The sequence below is a fragment of the Fukomys damarensis genome, unplaced genomic scaffold, assembly GCF_012274545.1.
Source record: "Fukomys damarensis isolate Sample0158 unplaced genomic scaffold, DMR_v1.0_HiC HiC_scaffold_2, whole genome shotgun sequence".
In the NCBI taxonomy this organism is placed as follows: Eukaryota; Metazoa; Chordata; class Mammalia; order Rodentia; family Bathyergidae; genus Fukomys; species Fukomys damarensis.
The window spans coordinates 3,202,247-3,225,821 of NW_022900914.1; the positions used below are offsets into that span (position 1 = coordinate 3,202,247).

Below are 23,575 nucleotides of genomic sequence, written 5' to 3' on the forward strand. Positions count from 1 at the left end.
CCCCCTCTGGGGTCCTTGGGTCCTTCCTGGGTCTGTTGTCGCGCAGGCCGGGAGCTCCCGCGCAGGCCGGGAGCTCACTCGCACGCCGCCGGGTGATCGCAGACAGGCAGGTAGGCAGGCAGCTGAAAAAAACCCCCTCTGGGGTCCTTGGGTCCTTCCTGGGTCTGTTGTCGCGCAGGCCGGGAGCTCCCGCGCAGGCCGGGCTCTCACTCGCACGCCGCCGGGTGATCGCCGCTTGTTGGTTTTTATCATGTGCTTTCCCTGCATTAATTGACATCATGATTTATCTTCTTTAGCCAATATGGCAGGGTATATTGATTTAAATGTGTTGCATCACTTGCCTAGATTGTCGCGCAGGCCGGGAGCTCCCGCGCAGGCCGGGAGCTCACTCGCACGCCGCCGGGTGATCGCCGCTTGTTGGTTTTTATCATGTGCTTTCCCTGCATTAATTGACATCATGATTTATCTTCTTTAGCCAATATGGCAGGTTATATTGATTTAAATGTGTTGCATCAGGCTTGCATAGTGGAAATAATTCTACATTGGTTATGTTTTGTAATTCTTTTTGTATATTGTTAGATTTTTGTTTCCTAATATTTCCAAAAGGATTATAGTTCTAATATTTATAAAAGGATCTATGTTCCTGAGAGATAGCGATCTGTCATTTTCACTCCTGAATGTGTTTATATTATGGCACCAGTAGCGTGGTGGTAAAATATTAATGATGGGAAGCATTCTGCAATCTTATGGCTGAATTTTACTCTTTTAGTGTGCCTGAGATTTGGTCTTTACAAGTGTGTTGGTCTACCTCCTCGAGTTAGGGAAGGCTGGGCAGATAAGAGGGTGCTGGAGGTGGGAAAGTGGGCTTCTTCCGGTGAAGCCTTTACCCTAAGTAGGATTTGTTTATGGAGAGTGCTCACAACTAATTCCAAAAGGGCAGCTTTTCCCCTGCTACCTGTAGCCATGAAACGTTTTTTGGGTCTTCACTATGAAAATGTGGTAGGGCGCTGAACGTAATGCTCACGAACACACAGGACTTTCTCATATGGCTGAAGCTCCTGGCAGTTTCTCATTTTCACACTAGACCACGTGCAGCGTGTCCAAATGTTCCTGTGAATTCATGGATGGCTCCATGACTTCTGCCCCAGTAAGTAGGGCTCAGGGACTCTCTGGATTCAACTATTTCTTCAGATTTTGTGCTCGCTATGTATCCTACAACCTTAGTCCCCTGGAGGGTCATAAACAGCCATTCATTTTTACTTTTGTACGTTTCCCCCAAACACTGTAAGATTTCAAGCTTTTTAAATGTAGGGCTAGAACCTAAAGTTCTGTCTTCTTTTTTACATTTGGTTGCAGTTATATTGGCACAATTTGTTTTGGAAACACTGTTTTTTCTCCATTGAGTCTTTTGGTACTCTTGGCTAAAGAAAAAAGATAACATAAATGTGAGGATTTCTCTGAGGGCTGTCAATCCTATTCCATGGATCTGTATGTCTATTCTCATGTCAGTACTGCAGTCTGTTGATTATATTGGCTTTGTACTAAGTTTAGAAAGTGTGAGGCCTCCAATTCCATCACTCTTTTTCATGATAAGCTGTTCTGGCTCAGTTGCATTTCCAAAGAATTTTAGGGCAGCTTGTCAATTCCTTCGAAGAAGGCTGATAGGATTTTGAAGTGATTCTCATCAAATCTGTAGTCAATTTTGGGATTCTAGCTCTGTTAACAATGTAAGTATTCTGACTCTATTTACTGAGACCTTCTTTCTTTGTTTCTTTCAGTGGTATCTTAGAGCTTTCAAATGTAAACACTAAACTTTAAAAAAATTTATTACTAAATATTTTATTCTTTTATAATTATTATAAATGAAATGGTTTTCTTATTTTTTATTTTTTATTTTTTTGGTACCAGGGATCGAACTTGGGATCTTGTGCTTGCAAAGCAGGCAGCAAAACCACTGAGCTAAATCCCTGGCCCAGTTTCTTATTTTTATTTTTGGTTGTTCATTGGTAGTTTATAGGAATAAAGTTGATTTTTATATATTGATCAGATGTCCTGAAATCTTGCAGAACTTATTTATTAGTTCTATTTTCCTTTTCAGGTTTCTTATAATTTGTGGTGTTATTTTAGGGTAGTCAGTTAAAGCATTTCTATGATGCAGGCAAATTTGATTTTAAAATGTCCACGAGATTTGGCAGTTTGATCCATTGTCGTACAGAGAAACTGCCCTCAGTTTGGTGATTATGGAATTAACAGTAGCTAGGATGAGTCCTGGAGAGGAAACACTCTTTCAAGTGTTTGGTTGTGGGGCTGCGGTCAGATGCTGAAGACAAAGGACCAGAAGGAAAGAGTGTGACCTTAGGGAAAAAGTAAAGGAGGTGGCTAAGGAAGAAAGCGTCAAAGGAGCCAGAAGGGAGCCAGTTAACTACAGACACCAGTTTTGAGATACTTTAAGGTTTGCCTTGTATTAGAATTTGGGAAAGGAGTTAAAGTTATAGGTTGACATGAGCATGTGGGGTACATATGAAAAGCGCTGACAAAAATCACTAAGCTGATTTCAGGTCTTGATGTCACTTTCCCCATGACACAGCTGCATAAGTGATCTTCTGAAGAAACGAGCCTCGAGGAGTGAGGTGAAGTTTGGAATAATTATTTGGAAAACAACTTGGAACATGGGAATTACAGTAAGTCTTTTTACAGAAATTGTTTTTAAGGAAAACTCTCTGAGGTCTTTTTTACACAATGAATTTTATTTAGAGAAAATTTTCTAATGCCTTTTTCATAGAACTTTGCATATTACGGAGGCAACTAAAATCAGACCAGCATGAAGGTAGGTTATAAAAGATCCCTCCTGAGTTTGCACCTTCAGGATAGTTTTCCAAGAAACCCTAAGGGAAATTTTAACTAAGCATTATGTGAACTATCCTGTGCCCAAAGCCCACTTGAGTTTGTGCCTACTCGACCCTACTCCCTTCCCTAGAGTTTTATTATCTCTCGCACTCATCAGGGAGAAAATGGTTTCTTTTCAGACCTCTGAAGGGGACGGTGTATCCACTATGTACTTGATAAGACCATCCCATTGCTGCTGGAGGGCTTAAAAAGAAGTTCTGGAATATATTCTCTGATTTAAAAATGAAATCTCAGCTTTCACTTGGAAACCCGGAATATATTCCTTACCATCTATTCCAACAGCTAAATCCCAGGTGAACGTTTTTTCTTTTTTCCAGAATTGTGCCTTTTCCAGTAGAGGTGTTATGAACTGAGTGCTGTGTTAAATTCATATGTTGAAGTCCTGACTCTCAGAGGATGGTGCTCAAAGCTGGGGCCTCTGAGAGCTAATTAGAGTTAGACAAGGTCTTGAAGCTGAGGTCCCCTACTCACATTTCCTTTCATGTTTCTTCTAGCTCCTCTATGATTTCAAATTTTCACATTTACTTCTTGGATCAACTTGAAGTTTATTTTGGCATAAGGAATAAGGAGAAGTCCAACCTTGCTATTTTTTGCTAACACCATTTATTGAAGAATCCATTTTCTGTATTGATTTGAAAGGCTACTTTTATTGTATACAAAACTCTCATACGTTTGGTCTCCCTCACTACTTCCTATTTCATTAATCTGCTTGTATGTCAACACACTAATTTCAAACAGTTTCATAATCTCAAAGCGGAATACTAAAATGTGAAGGATCTGGAACCAGAATGCCTGAAATGAAATTCAAATCCTGTCATTTACATTGTGCATGATAACACCTCACACTAGTATTGACTACTGGCTGCTTTCCCTACATCCCAATCTTGAGAGGCACAGAATAGAGAAAGAGTTGAAGGATCTTAGGACTATACTCAGAAACTAAGAAAAGCCTCAGGATCCTTGGTCAAATGGATGGATGGTGAGTACTGGTACAGACAGGTTTTGGTCCCTTGGAAATCATGAGCAACATTTTGGAGAGAGCTTGAGGGAGGAAATCTGCTTTCAATATCCCTGTTGCCCTAGGGGTGGTGAACACAGAGATGAAACTGAGGGAACTGAAATTGGTTGGAACTAAAGGTGCAATTCCAAAGCTTCATGCTGAACATTGTCTCTCTGATTAGTAAAAAACCTGTGCTCTTATAATTTTACTCCATTAGGGAGGATTTTTCTCTAATAACAGAAACAATTTCCCCATCACCTTTGGGTATAACACCTTTGGAACATGAAGGAGTGCTGGTTTTTTTTTTTGAGTAATAATGATAATAATAGTTGCAATAAAAATATCTAAAAATGTTTCTTCAAAACTACAGAATGTTAAGAGAAAAGCAGATGTTCAGCTGTTGGACATTATTTTGGATAAACGCGCTTTTCTGAAAGTGAGTTGGAAGTTTGTAACATACTTACAGACTTTCTGGTGTGTGTGTGTGTGTGTGTGTGTGTGTGTGTGTGTGTGTGTGTGTGTGTATGGCGGAAATGTGGTAGGCTACACTTCAATGGAAAATGTCCTCAAAGCATAGTTGGCTAGTTTATATTATATAGTCTGTTAAGTATTCTCTAGTCAACATCATTTTGTTTGAAAACATGAAATCAACTTAGGTTAGTTTAACTTAAAAAGAGATTTGTTTTGAAAAAAATGAATGGTATTAAGTGGATTCCAGGCATGATTTAAACAATTAGCCAAAGGAAGCTTTGGATTCTTAAAAGCAAGAGTCCACAAATTTCCTGCTTAGAATTCTAACAGGAGCACACATTAGCTCCCAATTTCCGGTCTTTGTGTCTCTGAAATTTAAGAAAGGGCCGGGCACCTGTGGCTGACTCTGAGAAGAAGGAGACATGTGCTATGCAATCATTTATTACCCTTCTACTCTCAAAGGGGATTGTGGCCCTGGTCACCAGAGCTATGAGCGATGGTCCAGTTCAAGGCTGTGTTTCAGAACACAGCGGATCAGCATGACCAGGAGCAAAGATAAGGCTGCAAGGATAACTGAAGATGCTCCCAGCACCGTTCCTGCCTCTCTCCCTTCATACCACTTCCCTCCAGGGCTCCTTTGTCCTGGCTCTGATGCCCTGAGACCTGGCACATTAGAAGGACTTGTAAGCGGCCACGAGGCTCTCCTCCACGTGACTGATTCCAAACTCACCACGTAAGATCCCCCCAGTTATGATGATGCTGTTCTTTTCACCACATCCCAAATCTCTTGTGGTTATGCACTGTCCATAAGTCGGAGTCCTCACTGTGGGTGCGGATTTGGGCCCAGTGCTGGGGAGGGTTCATGAGCACCTGGGGATTCTTGAACCTCACTCCTCTCAGTGTAAAATCAAGGGGTCAACTGAGAGCCATGCAATCTCTTACTTCCCACCAATATTAAAAATTTCAAGGCTTCACATTACCTTTCAGACGTTATCTTTTCTAACTCCATGATACAAATCCATGTTTGATTCTAATATTCATGCATTTCTGCTATTAGAGGTACATTTCACCAACATTTCAGAAAGTGAGTTCAATATACAAGAGATCAAGAGCAAAAGACTCCTTTTCCTCCCCTTAAATGAAGTTATCACCTCAGTTTTTCTTGTTAACTTGTTTTCACCTGCTTGTTAATTTGATGAAAATATTTATATACAAATACTATCACACAATGAGAAATTTATTTACCCACAGATAGAGTCTCAGTGAACTGAGTAGGCACAAAAGAAGTGGTAGAAAAGTACTTATGCCAGAAGAATTTGATTATATATACTCCTAGAGGTAAAATTAGAATTACCACCATCCTATTTTAGTTCAAAAACCTTTCATATAATGCTTTCCTTTTAGGTTGGGAATTTATCACTAAATTTAACTCTTTTATAATATTGATTATCACTTCTTTTGAGAATACATTTGAAATACTAGAACATAACTGAGTATTACAAAGCTTTACAAAATTCCAAACTGAGATTCTAGAATATAATCATCCTAAATAGCTATTTTTCTGTATAGTTACTGTTTCCAACATTGCCATTTTAATTCCATTTTAAAGCAAACTTTCCTATAATGAAGATATTCTTATCAGAGGATAACAAATTATTTTCTTTATCATTTAAGGTCATCACTAAACTTTCCTCTTTCTTTAAAAACCGTTTATTTAGTATATATTTAAGAAAGTTGACTATACAGACTGTGTAATATAAGAGTGGGGTCATTTTTCATTTACTTTTAAATAGTTAGCAATTTCAAGTTTGCCAATACTTATATCAATGAATTATTTAGAAGTGGCTTAAAAAAATCTAGATTCCTGGCTTCAATTTTTAGAAATTTTGAATTTTAATATACTGTGCTCATGTGTGTGTGCGTGTGTGTGTGTGTGTGTGTGTTCACAACTTCTTTATGGCTTTTTGTAGGACTAATATTTTGCAAATGTTACCTGGATAAATGAGCAGACCGTGTATTCTTTGCTGGAGGTAAGTTCTACTAGCATAAAATTGTCAATTACATTATTTAAATAGTCTATTTTTATTCATACTACATCCTAGTGGGCAACTTTAACAGACAATTATAATATAGATTTGGTTATTTTCCTCTGTGATTTCATCCATGTTTAGACCTTTCAACATGAGGTTATTGACATTTAGCTGCACGGGGTTTGGAGTAGAGCCCGTAAAGGGCACACCTCAATCCTTGGCAGGGAGAGAAGCTGAAAGGACAGAGCCGGAGTGGCATCCTCCTCTTCCTTTGTGCCTGCAGCCAGGGTCCCCCTCTTGCGTCCTTCAAGAGAATGTGCAACCCTGCGACCTAGTTCTTTCCAGTGGGGGAAGCACAAGAAGACCCTTGTGACAGGCCCCTACCAACCCGGAACTTGTACTGACTCCTCCATCCAGCTGAAAAGGTTCCCAGGAATGGCTCCTGACATGCAAGGGACAGTAGTTCCATGAAGGAATGCATGCAGGCCGCTTGCTGCTAACCCAGGATGATCACCCTGAGCTAGCACACAAGCAGGAAATAAGCTGCTTTGGTGTCTGCCCAAAGTGAGACAGGAGCAAAGTGTAAGTTTGCTTTAGGTTTCAAGTGAACATGCCATACTGACTTAAGGAAGTTTGCTTCTATCTCTAACTTGGAAAAAAGCTTTGTTGTTATTGTTTTAATAAGAGATGAGTGCTACATTTTGTTTTATAAATTAACATCTTTCAAGTATATCACATAGATCTCCTTCAATCACTCAGTGTAATAAATTATCATTATTACAGTAATCAAGTCCTTAGAGTAGAATTATGTTTAACAAATAAGACCATGACATGGTATTGGACACAATGCTGGGTTTACTCTGTTTATGATGTCTCTAAGTATACTCAAATATTTTATTGGGTTACAGTTTTCTTTTTTATCCTATCATTTTGATGCTAAATATAAACAGAAGTTTCTCAGCTTTCTCTTTGGTCTTAAATAATTTATACATCACGAATCATGGGAGCTCAGTGTTTTGTGAAGGATATAGTTTTTACTATAATTCTAATTTCTTCTATAGTTATTGACACATTCATGTTCTCCAAACTTTGTTGAATCAACCTTAGTTTCCTTTGTCATTAATTTACACTTTATTTAGATTGTAAAATTTGTACTGTGTCCCTTCCTTTTATTAAGAATATTTTTCATATAAACAGTTATATCCCTTTTTAAATACCTGCTGTGTACTCTGCTTTTGATCAAAGTTTCTAAGGGTTTATTTATGAACAGAGAATGTCAGTATTGATTTAACAGCTGTCTAATTTAGTTTTGGTGTTATTTTTATTAATTATTTTCTTCTGCTTTTTAATTTTATTTTTCCTAATACTGTATCTTGAGTGCTGTTCATTTTTTTAGGTAATCTGTTTCTTTTGAACTATTAGTTGGAAAAATGTCTATAACAAACTATATCTACATTGAAACATTTGAATTCTAAAATTATCGAAATATGAGTGCATTAAGCAATAGAAATTGGTATACTTCATTTTAAACGTATAACTCACCATATGTATAAAATGAAGTGTATTATTAATTTGATGTGATGATTTATGTTTCATTGTCTTTATCTATGGAACTAGTCCTGGCTAGAAATTTAAAATGATTATTATAAACCTTTAATGATTTGTCCTAGGTATTTTATTTTATGTTGGTGCTGGGGATTGAACTTGGGTCCTCATGTGTTCTCAGCAGACACTCTACTCTTGAGCTATACGCCCAGCACAGCCACAGGGACTTAAAGATAGTTTCTTTTGTCTTCTCTAATCATTTCATTTATTAGTGTGAAAGTCGCTAAGTCTCTCCATTACTGCACATGATCACAGCTCACAACATGTATTTCAGCAAGAGTCATTACATTCTTTGTGACATTAGGCAGATGTCTTCACTTCTGTACTTCAGTTTCTTCAAATATAATAACCATCTCCTAAGAGTTCACAGTTTAAAAAACTTAGACTAATACTGGGCCTTAATATTGGTGCTAGGTATGTTAGCAGTTTTTATTACCGTCTACCAGCAATCATAGATGGCCCCATTGAAAGTGTTACGCTAATTTTCTTATTATTATAGTGCCCTTTCTGTACGAGCAATGCTATATATAAATTGTCATCATGTCCCAAACCCACTGATGTAGGAGACATTACTGTCCACATGAAAAGCTAAGAGAAGGGAAAACTTGAAATTCACAAGGCAGTGATAGAATTGGGATTTGAACGCTCATCTGTCTGTCACTGATATTCATGTGTTTTGTTACTGAATCATCCAGCCAGAGCTCTTCATCAAATCTACCCGCATGATCTCTTTCTGCCTGCTGAAGCAGGACTCCACCTTTGTCACACCTTTACAGCAACACTGTAGCAGCATTGTCCTGGGATCCAGCTGCGTTAACTGAGCAGGAACTGAGTACTGTCTGATGGGGGACTCACTTCCACTGATCCCACATAACTTGTCCATCAGTATCCAGCCCAGCATTTCCCTCTTGGCCATCCCTCCCAGTTTCCAGCAGGTATTTGAATGTCCCGTCTGTAGCTTTTGGAGCAGTTGCTTGATGTGTAGGTGCTGTGCAGTATAAAAGGCGCACTATGAATATTGCTTGGGATCCCTGGAGTTCCAGTTGGAATTGGGAGGAAAATAGCTGTTTCAAGATGGGGAGAAGAACAGTAGTTGCTTGGCTCGTGCTTCCTTGATGTGAGTTATTGAGGCTTTGCTCCTGCCCATCAAAGTCCTCTGTTTGGGCTCAGGCGGCCGGCCATGCCCACGCCTTCTCATCACTCCATGCCAGCACACTCGCAGCCCTCTGCTCTCACCCCTCAGAGTGGCCTCAGACCACAGTTATCCTCTGTTAGTCCTGCTTGTTTTAAGTATCTGTTCAGACTTCAATAGTAACTCTCCTATTTTTTCTTTTACATCTGAATCCCCCATCTCCTCTGCTGAGTGGGAAATATGTAGCAGACAGATCTTTGTGCTACTGAGGAAAGTTAGATCCTGTTTTCTTAACCCCCAGTTGTAATAAAATTTGCAGTCTTAAAGCATTTTAATTATTCTGAAGTGTAGCATTCAGTGGCATTAAGTACACTGACATCATGGTGCTACCATCACCACTGTCTACTTCTAGGCCTCTTCATCAACCCAGACTAAAACTCTGTCCACTGAATCCCCCCACCCTGCTCCCAGACCCTGAGAATCACCCTTCTGTTGTCTCTGTGCTTTTGACTCCTCGAGGTGTCTCCCATGGGACCACACGGTTCCTGTCTTTCGTGTCTGATTCCTTTCACTCGGCACCGTACCCTCAAGGCTCATCCATGCAGTGCCGTGTGTCAGCATCGTGTGCCTTTTCCAGGCTGAGTCACACACATGTGCCTGCAGCTCTTATTTATCTTCCTATCAGGACACTGGGGTTATTTTCACCTGTTTGGGCTATAAATAGCGGTGCTGTGAACACTGGGTCCACATTTCCGCTGGAGTTCTTGCTCTCCATTCCTTGGTTATGCATACACAGGTGGAATTTGCTGAGTGTTATGGCAATTCTGCATTCGGTTTCTTTGAGGAACTGCCATACAGTTCTCCACAGTTATTACACTATTTTACATCCCACCAACACATGAATCAGTTTCTCTGTACCTTCCCAATGCTTTACAATAATTGGTTTAAATGCTATGTCTGTATTACAAAAGGATAAATTGAAGTTTATGAATTTGTTCAAGGTCACAGAGTTAATGTGTGGGAAAGTCAGAGCAATAACTTTATCCCTGATTGTTTTATTTATTTTTTTTGTAGAATTACATGATGTTATTTTTTAACATCTTCCGCTTGCACTCTGTTCACTCTGAGTCACAGGAAAAGGCCACACACACAAGAGAGGGCTTCAGAAAAGGGGACCCTTCTCTTCTCCCATGTTTCTCAAGAGGTCAAAGAAAATAAACAGCTAGATAGGTAGCAGAAAAAAATTAGGTTAGATATTTATAGAGTGGTTGATAGTAGGGAGGTATTGGAATGGGTTACTGAAGGATACTTTTAAATAATTCAACTCCTAAACATCCTATGGTTTGGATTTCATCCTAGTAAGTGTCTGAAGGCACAGAAAATCATTCAGTGAATCCTTATTAGTTATTAAAAGGAAGGGTAAACTGGATGATGTCACATATATGTATTTCTTCAAATTCTCCAAATCCACATAGATTCTATCAAATGGATTTGTACCACTGAAGAAAATTGTTCTTTGGGGCAGGGGGAAATCTTGCTTTCCTCACCCCATCATTCTTAATCTGTAGAGAATGCGCAGCATTCATCCTTATCTGATATTTTCAGAGTTCACCAAGATCTCAGTGAGAGGTGCACACGGCCTCGGTCCTGGGGTACTGGGCCATTCCTTGAGCGACTGACTTTCTGAAATGCTGTTGAGTTCATTTCACTCTGTTCCCGGGGAAATGTAAGGATTCCAATTCTGGCCTGAGATGAAAGTGGACAGCTCCAATGCCCCAGCTCTATGGGTGTCATTGCAGGAACCAAAAGTGGGGACAGGCTAGCTGTTCTAATATAGCGAAACCAGAAGAAGGACAACTAGTGCAGAGTGAAGTCATCGGAGTATTTATCTAGATTCTGCCACTAGTTAAATATCTGCCCTACTGCGGTCTAAAGGGAACTTAGGTGTCCATATAGCCGGCTTATGCTGGGCAGGCCCTCTTCTCTCCTGCAGAACCATAATGGTGTATTACTTAGTGGCCTTGTAAGACCAACTCTTCTTCCTCTGTGTGTTAAATATTTGTGTATTTTAGTTTCCTCACATTCTAAAGAAAAACCCCAAACTTCCCATCTCACAGTATTTAAAAGGATGAATAATAAACCATTTAACAAAGCTAATATGCATTCCAAGTACTTCATAGGTATTTCCAAGAGAATGTTGAAATTAAGGAAGCTTATTCTAGAAATAATTTAAGAAATTGTCTCAGTTACTTTTCTTGTTGCCAACACAAAATACCTGACACCCAAAGTTAAAGGAGGAAAGATTTATTTAGCTCACAGTTTATAGAGGTCTCAGTCCATAATCAGCTGGCTCTGAGGCAGGGTAGTGTGGCAGCCAGGCATGGCAGAGAAGAAACAGTTCATGGTGGGGAGAAAGTAGCAAAGCAAGGGAAAGGTGACTACAGCTCTTTGCCCTATATCTTATCCAGCCTACTTAGGGTGGGCAGCATTCACACCCTAATCCTAGTGCCCTTGATCCCGGCATTGCCGCAGAAATCAATTCCAGCATCCCACACTCTAGATCCAGCCACCTTTGAAAAAGCCCCACCTGTGACCACACACGGCTTTGGGGGGACATCTAGACACACGCTGTAACAGAAATGCTTGCTGAAAAAATTAAAAATGCAATATGCCATGCCAATGAAAGTGGTAATCAGTCCTGTATGTCTGAAAATAAAAATATAAGCAAATATTTGAAAAAAAATTGAAAGTACTACCTACCACCTTTATCCTCTTTCTTTCTCCTCTTTTTCTCTTAAGCCCCCTGTCAGGGACCCTAACCTCCTACACAGTACATAACTAGTGAAGAATTCAGCTTAGAGAGCAATAGAGAGCAATGGCTAAAGCATTGTTTAGGAAACACTTCACCTTTTCTGATGAGTAAGCACTGTGGATCTGGAATACTGATAATACTTTTCCTCCCTGCTGTAGTTTGGGTGGGGAATGCTCCTCAAAGTCTAGGTGTTAATGGCATGGTCCCCAGAACAGGAAGTGGTGGAGTCTTTAGGATGACCACTGAGTGGTCCTTGGGCCCTTGGGGTTGGGCCCAGAAGGGGATTGTGGGAACTCCGCCCTCTTCTTGCTCTCTTTTACTTCCTGGAAGCAAGGAGAATGGTTTCCTGGAGTCGGGTGCTCCTTCCACAGCAGGCTTCCTTGTTTCAGGTCCTAAAGCAATGGAGCCAACTGACCATAGACTGGCACTTCCGAAACAGAGACAAAATAGCCCTCTGATCTCCGGTGTTTGTAGTGATGGTGGAGAGCTGCTCAGCACACTTGGTCTTCAGAAACACACAGCATAGAGGGCATAGTTGAGGAGGGAATTTAGTGGTGATTCCATGTAGCCCATCCTTATGCAGAGGACAAAAGTGAAGCTAGGGAAGAGTTAATTTCTTTTCTCTCATTGAAGTTTCAGAGTTGGAAATCAAATAATGCAAAGTAAAGCTACATGAAAAGGCAGAGGTGTACACATTAATCCAGGCTCAGGGAGCCAACAGCCCATATTTATAAGTATACATGGCTTCAGATGGCCATTTTGGGTCCTTCAGAACTTACAAACACCTGAAGATCACTCCAAACCCAACATCAATTCAAAGAATACATGGAGTCAAGGGCGACAGATCCTGGCTTAGCATTTAGCTCATCCTCTTTCTTGTCCAAACTGCCCTCTAACCCCAGATAATATCGAATATTATTAGAAAACACTTCTCACAGATGGATCATTTTCCTTCTGCAGGGTGGCTGGAGACTTGGCAGCCCTAGACTGTGCACGATCAATGAAATCCTTAGAATCCATCATTCTTCTGTTTATACTTACTTGATGATTTTCTCTCAGTTTTAATTGCCTGAACTCAGTGTCCGTGATAAGACCTCTGGGGTAATGTTACCTACCTCTGGAATCCCTCCACTGATTACAGGCTGTGCTCTGCAAGTGACAATAGCTGCTTTTGGACAACCAGGAGGACAGGATTTTCTTGACTCCATCAGAACCTCACGAAGAAGACTTCTGTTTGTTTGTTTGTTTGTTTTTTCTCAGTGAGTTTATTGCTACATTTTAGGTATACAGTACAGTTATATTCATCATTGGGATCTTGTACCTTTACATGACAGGTCTTGGTTCTCATTTTTTCCCCTTGTCCCTGCCCTTCCTTCACCCCCTCCTTCCCTTCCCATTTACAAACACTTTATTTCCATTTTTTCATTTTCTCATGTTTTTTCTTTTCCCTTATTACCTTTCGCCTACCCTTCCCATTTTCCCTACACCTTTAGCCCTTTTCTTCCTATTTCACATTGTCAATTATCTTATTAGGATCTTATGTACCATTATAGTTTTTCACACCATAGAAACTATTCAGTATTTACACATGTGTGACTTATTTATTTCATTTAGGAGTATATCCTCAGTATGTATCCATTTCCTATGAATGAATCTAATTTCTCATTCTTTATGGCTCAGGAGTATTCCATTTTATAGAAAAACCACATCTTTTTCATCCAGTCTCCAACTGATGGACAAATGGGTTGTTTCCAAGTTTTAGCAATTACAAACTGTGCCGCTATAAACGTAGGTGTGCATATATCACTGTGATATGATTCTTTTAATTCTTTTGGAAAGATACCCAGCAGAGGGATGGCTGGGTCAAATGGAACCTCTAATCCTAGCTCTTTGAGGTATCTCCATATTGATTTGCATAGTAGTTGCACCAGTCTGAACTCCCACCAACAATGGAGAAGGGTTCCTTTCTATCCACAACCCCTCCAACATTTGTTATTGTTTGATTTCTTGATAGCAGTCATTCTTTGTGGGGTGAGGTGCAATCTCAGTGTTGTTTTCATCTGCATCTCTCGAATGACCAGTGATGTGGAACATTATTTCATATATGTACTTGCTGCTTTTACTTCTTTGTCTGAGAAATGTCTGTTCATTTCGGATGCCCATTTCTGAATTGGGTCTTTATATTCGGGGGGGCTGATTATTTTGAGTTCTTTATATATTCTAGATAATAGTCCTTTGTCTGAGGAGCAGCTGGTAAAAATTTTTTCCCACTTGTAGGTTGTCTCTTAGTTATGTTGATGGTTTCTTTTTCAGTGCAGAAGCTTTTTAATAAGATGAGATCCCAGTTGTTGATTCTTTCTGCTAGTTCCCATGCTACTGAGGATTTGTTCATAAAGTATTTTCCTATGCCAATGTCTTCAAGAGCTCTGCCTAACTTATCTTCCAGCAAGTTTAGTGTTTCTGTTTTAATATTGAGATCTTTAATCCACTTGGATTTTAATTTAGTGCATGGTGAAAGATAAGGGTCCAGTTTTAATCTTGAGATCCAGTTTTCCCAACACCATTTATTAACGAGGCTATCTTTCCTCCACTGAGGATGGTCAGCTCCTTTGTCAAAGATGACGTAGCTGAGTACATCTGGAGTTGTTTTTGTGTCTTCCAATCTGTTCCACTGATCCTCAGGTCAGTTTCTTTGCCAATACCATGCTGTTTTTATCACAGCGGCTTTGTAGTATAGTTTCAAATTGGGAATTGTTATACCCACTGCCATGGGTCTGTTGCCTGGGATGGCTTTTGCTATTCTAGGTCTCTTCTGGTTCCAAATGAATTTTTGGATTCTTTTTTCTAGTTCTGTGAAATACAGTGTTGGAATTTCAGTTGGCATTGCCTTGAATCTGTATAGCAGTGTTGGTAGGATAGCCGTTTTTCACTATGTTGATTCTTCCTCCCCAGGAGCAAGGGATATCTTTCCATTTTCTTATATCCTCACAAAGAAGACTTTTGTGTTGTGCAAACTTCCACGCGGCTGACTTGATTTCAGACTTTTCACATCCATTTCATTCACCACACTGGCCTTCTCCAACAAGGTCTCCATTTGATGTTTTGTGTGATCAGTTGTAAAACTGGATTTAAAAATAAGAAGTAGGAACAGATGATTTTTTTTCATTTTATAAGTTTTAAGTGGTTAATTTTACCGTTAATCACAAAAGAACATGGTAAACAATGTTTTTCGGTAGAATTATGAAAATATTTCAATTATTTTATACACATTACAGTGCTCTACAATGAGATGAAATAAATGGAAGTGTGCTATTCAGTGGGAGTTATTGGGTGCCCTGAGCTTGCCTTTTTATCAGTTCCTCAGCTGTTCAGTGAAGTCAGCACTAGCTTAGAAGTTGTTGATTACTTCGAGGTTTCATACTCTGACAAATCTGTTAAAAGTGGATTTTAAAAAGAACGGAAGGGAAAATAATGACAAAAACGGAGCTTTTGCAAGAGGAAAGAGGCCCAAGGTTTGGAGAGAGCAGGGAGGGAGGAATAGGAGTAAGGGACCAAAAACAAGAGGAAGTGAGATTGGTTATGTACATGTACCAACCTCCTAGAATAAATGTAATCATTGTGCACTGCAAACATGAGCTAATAAAAAAGAGAAGTAGGTTTCTACGTCCTGGGAGATGATTTCCATACTAGTTTTCCATCCAAAACCGAGATTTGGAGCTGGAGCTCTCTGTGCAGCCTGATCCGGGAGCTGAAGTGGAGTAGGCGTCCCCAGGACGGGAGCCTGTGGTGTCAACACATGGTACTTCTGCCTCCAGTGTTCTGCTCTGTGTGACTAAAGCAGAATGCTCTTTGTTCTGTGTTCCAGTTAGGGACACCTGTGCCACGCGGCACACAGATTTATAACCCGGCCAAAGGTCTCAACAGATACAGATTTTTCAATCCAAAGTCCATCTTGTGTGTGTGTTCAGAAATTAAAACTGTATGTTTCTGTCCACCTTCTCTCTCACCAGGAGCCTGGGGATGGCAGCAGTGGCAGCAGGCCCGAAGGACTTCTTACAGTGCACGGTGCTGGTGACAAAGACCCAAATAGGCCCGTCTGCCTGGGGACACTCAGACTTTAGGTTTTCCTGTTTTTTTTCAGACTGAGACGGTGTCTGCACTGAGTCAGGCAGCCTAGGAACACAGAAACCCGGTCTGTTATGCTATTTCCTAAGCCAGTGCAAGTGGAAATGCCATAATGTGAAGATTTGATGGAAACACCCTTCTTGTCCAGACAATCCATCATAGCCTCACGACTGGAGGGTCTGGTCAGAGAAAGCATGGGTTACAAAGAAAGAGGACAAGTGCCGGGATTAGGTCCAGGGATCTGGAATACACGTCATACAATTTCTTACCTAATTCCCAGGATCCAGGTCCAGGACCGAGATATAGATCAGAATCTCCCATGGCTCAGTCGCCCTGCCCTCCCACACTCACTCCTCCCATGCAGGTAGGCAACAGGTAAGGAGCATGACTTTGCCCACACCCTGCGGGTGTCACGAAGCCGTTGGTTTCTGTAGCGTGTCACGTAAACACGACTGGAATAACAGGCAGATCTTAAGGGGGTACCCCAAAGGGGGAACGTGGTTCAGACGTCTGAAGTCTACTAAACAACACTACGTGGGACAAATTTCATTTAAAGCCAGCATAATGACACTGAAAGCATGGTAGCGAGCAAATGAGTAAGGAGTCCATCTGAGTGCAGCCTCCAAACTAGTGAAGCTGGGTCTGACAGTACAGCGCGATTTACCACAGAGCTCGAGGCCCTGTCCTGGTGTGCAGCTGACCTTTGAGTTACCTGGTTTGGGAAGGTGCCAGTTGACCTAACCGACACTTGAAAATGTTGCCACCAGAGATGGAAAGGTATTGCCTTCTTCTATTTTGATAAGAAATCCTCAAAAACGAAAGCGATTCAAATGACAACAATAAGCCCCAGCTCTGTTTTATTCTTGAGAAGTTTACCATCTAGTGGGAAAGCAGACAAAAAGTAGCAATTTTAAAAAGTCAATTTAAGTGCTCTCTAAGTGTATGTTGGGGAGAAATCTCAGAACTCTCTATTCAGACAGAAGGTGAGGGTTAGAGACGGCCACCACTCTGTCTAGTGACAAGAAACTCTGCACACTTGGCACATCTTGTTTAGAAAATGACTGTTGCCTTCCACATAAATCAGACTCTTTCCAGAACCACTCTGAAGGACCTTTCGCTTTTCATAAATTCTCTGTTGTAACCATCTGCATCCTTGGTGAATGGAAGAAAGTTTAAAAAAGAGCCAATGCTTGATGTCATTTTTAATTATTTTTTAAAAATTGTACATCCTTATGGGGTTCAGTGTGATAATTCAGTACCTGTGTACAATATGTAATGATCAAACCAGGGCAAAATAACATTTCAGTTTTCTTAAGCACTTACCATTTCTTTGTGTTGGGAAACTTCAAAGCCTTTTAAGTTGTAGTTCTTTAAGAAATATATAAGAAATTGTTGTAATCTATAGAGTGTCACTGTATTTAAGTGGTTTCAATACCCTGTCTGCTGGATTAATACTCCTTTCTACATGGTTTTTAACAAGGCAGTTCTTTCTTGTCTTTCAAACCATGCCTCTCACTTAATTCTACCATAGATCTTTCTAGCCACCAAAACTGTTTAAATTCTGGAGACATTATTTCCTCTGAAAGACAAAAGCATAATGGCTTTTGATACAGATTTTTTCTTTCTGGTTTACTTCACTTCTCTTGACTTGTCCTGTTTCCCCCTCCCTGCCTTTTATACAGTTCAAGATTTCCTGAGTAGTCAGTGCACAAGCAGTCTGAGCCTGACCAATATTTCCAGTAGGTAGTCCCACTTTATAACAAAAACCTAAAAAATATTGATTTCCTACAAAGTTATCTGAGTTGAGTGAGATTAAAATTGGAGAATGGACTCCCTTTGGAGCTGCATGGAGAGCTCAGGTCCTACAAGTGAAAGTCATCTTCTAATGCCTTTACAGAGCTGTTTCTGTGCCTTAGCTTAGGATGGTTCTTATCCACTCTAAGGGTCTGACCAGGATCTGGCCAGTTTGACTCATGACCAAATGCGGATGGATATTGGAAACTTCATTTCCTTCTATCATTTCTCAATGGCAGTGTTCATGTGTCTATTATTCCTCTCAAAAGCAGATGCTGAAAGGAATCAGGAATTACAAAGATGGACCCCCTGATTTGCAGGCTGGATCATCCCAGGGGTGTCTTGCACATTCTTACGTTTACCTCAACATCTTATACCCATTAGAGGGGAGTGATTTTGTTGAGTAAGGGGCCATTCTTAAGGATTTCTAGCCCAAGTCTGGATAAAATGCAGCATCAGTTCAATTATTTTGGAAATGATTATTTTGGCAGTGGTAGGCAGTACAGACTGCTTTGGAAGAATACTTTAAAAAACTTTTTAAAAAACTATTTCCAGGTCAGAAATAAATACTTTGCACCAACTGATACGGTCAGTTGGATTTTCTTATCGGACCTGTTAATGTCATGGATTATATGAACAAATTTTTGAAACAGCTTCCTTGAGATACAATTCACTTACTAGAAAACCTATCCAATTAGGCATTCAATTAAGTGGTGTTTGGCATAATCACAGAGCTGTACAACTATTACCAGAATTTAATTTCAAAATGTCTTCGTCACTTCCAAAAGAAAAACTGTACCCAACAGATCTGTGTCACAGTAAATCTCAACATTCACCCTAGCCCTCAACACCCATAAATCTACTTCTTATCTCTATAGATTTTCCTATTCTGGACCCTTCATGTAAATGGAATTGTGTAATATGTGATCTTTTGATCTTTTGCCATTGACTTTTTTCATTTAGTATGCCTTTTTTTTTTTTTCTTTTTGTACCGGGGATTGAACTCAGGTCCTTGCGCTTGCAAGGCAGGCAGCAGAACCACTGAGCTAAATCCCCAGCCCCTAGTATGTCGTTTTTTAAAAAATTTAATTTATTGGTACATTCTAGGTAGACAGTACAGTTACATTCATTACTGGGATCTTGTACCTTTACATGCCAGGTCTTGGTTCTCATTTTTTCCCCTTGTCCCCACTCTCCCTTCACCCCACTTAGTATGTCATTTCAAAGGTAGCTTTGTGTTCTATCAGTAGTTTCTTTTTTATTGCCAAGTAATTGTCCATTGTGTAGAGAATACATGCTTTGATGGATATTTGGGTTATTCCTACTTTTTGATTATTATTAAATAATGCTACTCAACATTTGTGTACCAGTGTTTGTGTGGACCTAAACTTTCATTTCTTGTGGGTGGATACTAGGAGGGAAATTGTTGGGTCACATGGTAATTGTATACTAACCTGTTAAGAAATGAGAACAGATAGGCAAAAGTGACAACTTTTCCACAGAAAATATTGAGGATTATATGTAAAAGGAAATCATGATTGGGAGTGAAAGGGCAGGCTCCAGCTAGATTGTTTAACTCTGATGCTCCAGATATCAAGGATGATAAAAAATATTTCCTAAAGCGGGCATGGTGGCACATGCCTGTAATCCCAGCACTTGGGAGGCTGAGGCAGGAGGATCGCTGTGAGATCAAGACCAGCCTGGGCTACATAGTGAGTTCCAGGTCAGTCTCAACTAGTGAGACCCTGTCTCAAAAAACCAAAAAAAAAAAAAAAAAAAAAAAATTTTTTTTCCTAGACAATCCTTAGAAAACAAAGACTTTGATCATAGAGCCCTAGGATTTTTTTTCTGGTTCAGACAGGAAAGTAGATAGATTTCCTATTCATGTCAGCCAGTGTTGTATGACACTTCTCAGAAATGCTCAGGGGGAAATTATATGGATTTCTAAGGTCTGATCTGGATCTTGTAAAGCTATGCTGCCCGGTACAATGATGACTAATCACATACAGTCTGTAAAATTAAATTAATCAAAATAAAATTTAAAATTTCACTCTTAGTCGCACGAGGCCCATTTTGATTGCTCAGAATTACGCTGCCTGTGGCACAGCCCTTATTGCAGCAAATTCCATCTGACAGCATTGCAAAAATTCTCAACGGGTGATGACTTTATCCCCAGAGGCATCTGGGAATGTCTAGGGACACTTTTCTTCATACAACTCAAAGGAAGTAGGTGCTGCCGGTCAGGGAGAGAGACCAATGGTGTTTCTAGCCATCCTACAACACATGGGACACTCTCTAAAATTGGCCATCCCAAAGTGCCAGTATTCCCAAGACTGAGTTCTAAAACAATGCCTGAACTTGATCAGCTTTCATTAAAAAAAAACAAAAACAAAAACAAAAACCTGGCAACCTTTTAAAAATCCTTTATGCCTTGTCCCACACTGAAAAGTCTGGTTATGGAATATAAAGATTATAGGATCTATATTGTTCAAAACCTTTCCAAGAGATGCTTATGATTGGGTAGACTCAAGAATGACTGTGTTAAAGTAGTTTGATTCTCAACACTCAGTCCAGAAGAAAATCACCTGGTAAATGTTAGCAATACTCCTGGAATAAGTTAATGGCTCCAAGGCCATTACTTCCTCTGTTTAATTTTTTCAGTCTCACCTATCTTTCAATGAATGGGGTCATTAAGCACTTAAGGATTGCATTAATTTTCCTGTTCTCTCTTTCAGTTCTTTCATTCTGCATAGATCTTCAAACAGTTTTCAAATGATTACATCTTGTTAAATATTACACACTTTCTATTTACAAACAGAATAAACAACCTAGAAAATGTTTGGCAGCTTTCTGTGTTCACTGCTCTTTACTAGGACATAGCCAAGCAAACAGGAACACCAGCCCTGAAGGTAGTATAGCAAGGCATATTACAGTCCAGCGATTTGCTACCAAATAACTTAAAGCAGGTAAGTGGTGTTTATTTTAAGCATAAAAATTAATAATAATATAATTCTGCTGAATTTACAAAGTGTTTCAATGAATTAGTATTAGCTTTAATTTTTTTCTTTCCATTTTCTGTTACATTGTAATAAATTACACAAAGGGAATAAACTTTGTTCTCAAGACTTAAAAGGTTCTATAGTAACAGAAATGAGGCATAAATACATGTATCTGTAAGGAAAGATCTTAAATGTTCTTATAGGAAATATAAGTTTGAGAAGAAGAGATACTTTCTCATGCAGACCTGGGAAATTTCCATTAGGAGTCAAAGTCTTCTTAGCTTTCTTTTCACTTATCTAGTAAATAATAGCTGTTTTCTGCTTTAGGCCAGGTTTTAATGTCAGCTTTCCCATGACTGGGTCAAATATCTGATACCTGAAACTTATAGGCCGTGTTTATTTAGCCTGTGGTTTCAGAAGTTTCAGTCCATGACTGCTGGCTCCAAGAAAGAAATAATATGTTCAGTTCATAGTGGTAGGGGAACAAAACAAGGTAACAGTGCCAGAAAGGAAGGAGCCAAGGACCAATGACGGACCCTAAACTCAAGCCTCTGTGGGCCACCCAGACACACACAGAAGTGTGCTTTCCTAATCCTCTAGCTGGCTCCCAAGCCAATCTAGGTGACAAACTTACCCATGATACAGGTCCACCCTACCAGGGGCTGAGGTGAAGTAGACACTTCCTCTCCTCCGGGAGAACAGCTTCCTGATGGCTGGCCAGTCCGTGAACAACTAATTATTGTGTATTTACTACATGTTAAGACAGGGGAAAGACACTGGATAATTAATTCCCGGCTGCATTTTTAATCACATTGACTCTTCTAAACACAGACATTTCATTTGCAAAGACACGATCATAGGGCACTCAGTCGCTATTAGCCATAAATTATGATGCTATAGAACTCAAGAGAAGGTTTTAATGACATGCTGCAATGGTCCAGTGGGCAGTAATCTTAACTCTGGTCTCCTCTAGAGATCAGTAAAGAACTATAATGGAGAGTCTACTGACATCATTCTTAGTTTATTAATTATCAGAAAACTTTCTGCTAAAACTCACATGGGTTGACCCTTATTTATAAAACTAATAGATATCTGAATTGTGAGATTATTCAGGAATATGATCACTATATAGTGCATTTTGTTGCATGAAGTTCATATTAATTGGTGGCTTTAATGCTCAAATTAAGTTATAAAATACTTAAACATAGGAAAGTGCAGAAAATAGATGCCTACAGATTTAAATTAAATATAACACCTGCTCAACATGCCTAAAATTGTTCGCTTTTTTGTCTTCATCTCTGTCATTTTCAAATGAAACAGACCATTAAAGATACACCTTGAGTTACCCATTATAGTCCCAAGTTCCGTTTTTCAGACTCCTTTCTTCTCAAGGGAAACTAGCATCTTGAAGCTGGTAAACAGGCATTCCAGTTCTCTCCCACAACTCCACTCTCCCACTACATTTCTGTGATTTGATTACATGAGTCCATAAACTTCCTCAGCTCTACCATCCATTCCGGGATGGAGCTCAAACTCCACAAGAGGTCACGTCTGGCAGTCAGTAATCTGACCTCTGCTGCTTCTCAGCTGCATCAACGAGAGAGCCTCTCAGTCAGTCTTTGTGCATAACATAACTGACCTGACTTTCATTCCTCATTCATCCATGTAGTTTCTCTCTTCCCCGCCAATGGGACATGTCTTTCTGTCCTCTATCTCAGTGTGGCCAATAGTTCTTCCTCCTTAATTTATTATCATTGCCTCCAGAAAGCCATTCTCAGCCCTTGCCTTCAATAGTAATCTTTTTTTTTTCTCACTAAAAAAAGTCTGTTTGAATATCTGTATTCCTCACTAGGCAGAACTTCTCCACTACAGTTCACCTTATATTCCCCTAGAACCTTACATAGTTCTGGGTACTCAAATAATTTGCTAAGGCTATAAAAGAAACAAGGTGGAAGGCAGATTCTGAGAATGCTGAAGGATCTGAGATTTCACCATTCCACAGCTTAGCAAATTAGCCTGCCCTGGTGTTAGGGTCCTGACAGAAGCAATGAGGCTTCCGGAGTCAGTGCTGAAAGCTCCTTTTCTCAGCAGAGGTTGCAACTGAAGTGTCAGCGGGGCTGTGTTGGCTCCTGGAACTCATCCTGTCGGGCAGCACAGGCGGTACACATGTGTGCTGCACACACATGGGTTTCCTGGCGGGCCACAGACACTGTGCCCAGGCAGCAGGCTGTCTTGGTCAGGGTCTATCTCGGTTGGGGAGGGAAGGTTATTTTACCTTTCCAGCTTGCTCACTGCAAACACGACCTTGACAAAAGTTCCAGATAGGTGTGCTCAGGGTCTTGCATCCTTGGCATAACCAGCAGGACATCTAGGGGCTTGAGAGTCCCGCGCAGAAGCATTTTACAGCAGTAGAGCGAGCAGGGAGTGGCAAACATGGTGTCTTTCACAGTTAGGATAGCTGAACAATAGGACACTGACACAGGAATGTTAACATTTTAATTTTTTGAGGTCATTTAGTCCAGATGCTAGCAGACCCTTCCTTGGCCTTTGCCACACCATGGTGAAAGCTCACAAGGAAGGTGAAAGTATCCAGTAAAGTTTACAGTAGCGAAGAAGCCAAAAAATGATAAGAAGCAAAACATTCTACAGCAATTCTAAGTAAAACTCACTAAAGATTTGGCTCTTTTTTTTTTTTTTTTT

At 40.0% G+C, this 23,575-nt stretch overlaps 1 protein-coding gene across 20 annotated transcripts in view; it reads left to right on the forward strand.

Annotated features, from left to right (window-relative positions):
• The window catches only part of Tdrd15 (tudor domain containing 15), a 160,508-nt gene that overhangs the window by 42,614 nt on the left and 94,319 nt on the right, over window positions 1-23,575 (forward strand). For 6 of the 20 annotated variants that reach the window (XR_779004.3, XR_779002.2, XR_779003.3 and 3 more), the window contains 7 exons: window positions 2,588-2,681; window positions 2,783-2,827; window positions 3,027-3,200; window positions 3,402-4,343; window positions 4,841-5,111; window positions 6,349-6,408; window positions 15,968-16,735. The exons of 1 other annotated variant lie outside the window; for it this stretch is intronic. The gene's annotated coding sequence lies outside the window, so the exon portion shown is untranslated. Of the gene's footprint in view, window positions 1-2,587; window positions 2,682-2,782; window positions 2,828-3,026; window positions 3,201-3,401; window positions 4,344-4,840; window positions 5,112-6,348; window positions 6,409-15,967; window positions 16,736-23,575 lie in introns of those variants that run through there. 13 more of the 20 variants (XR_004516996.1, XR_002025146.1, XR_002025150.1 and 10 more) reach the window with 13 other exon arrangements.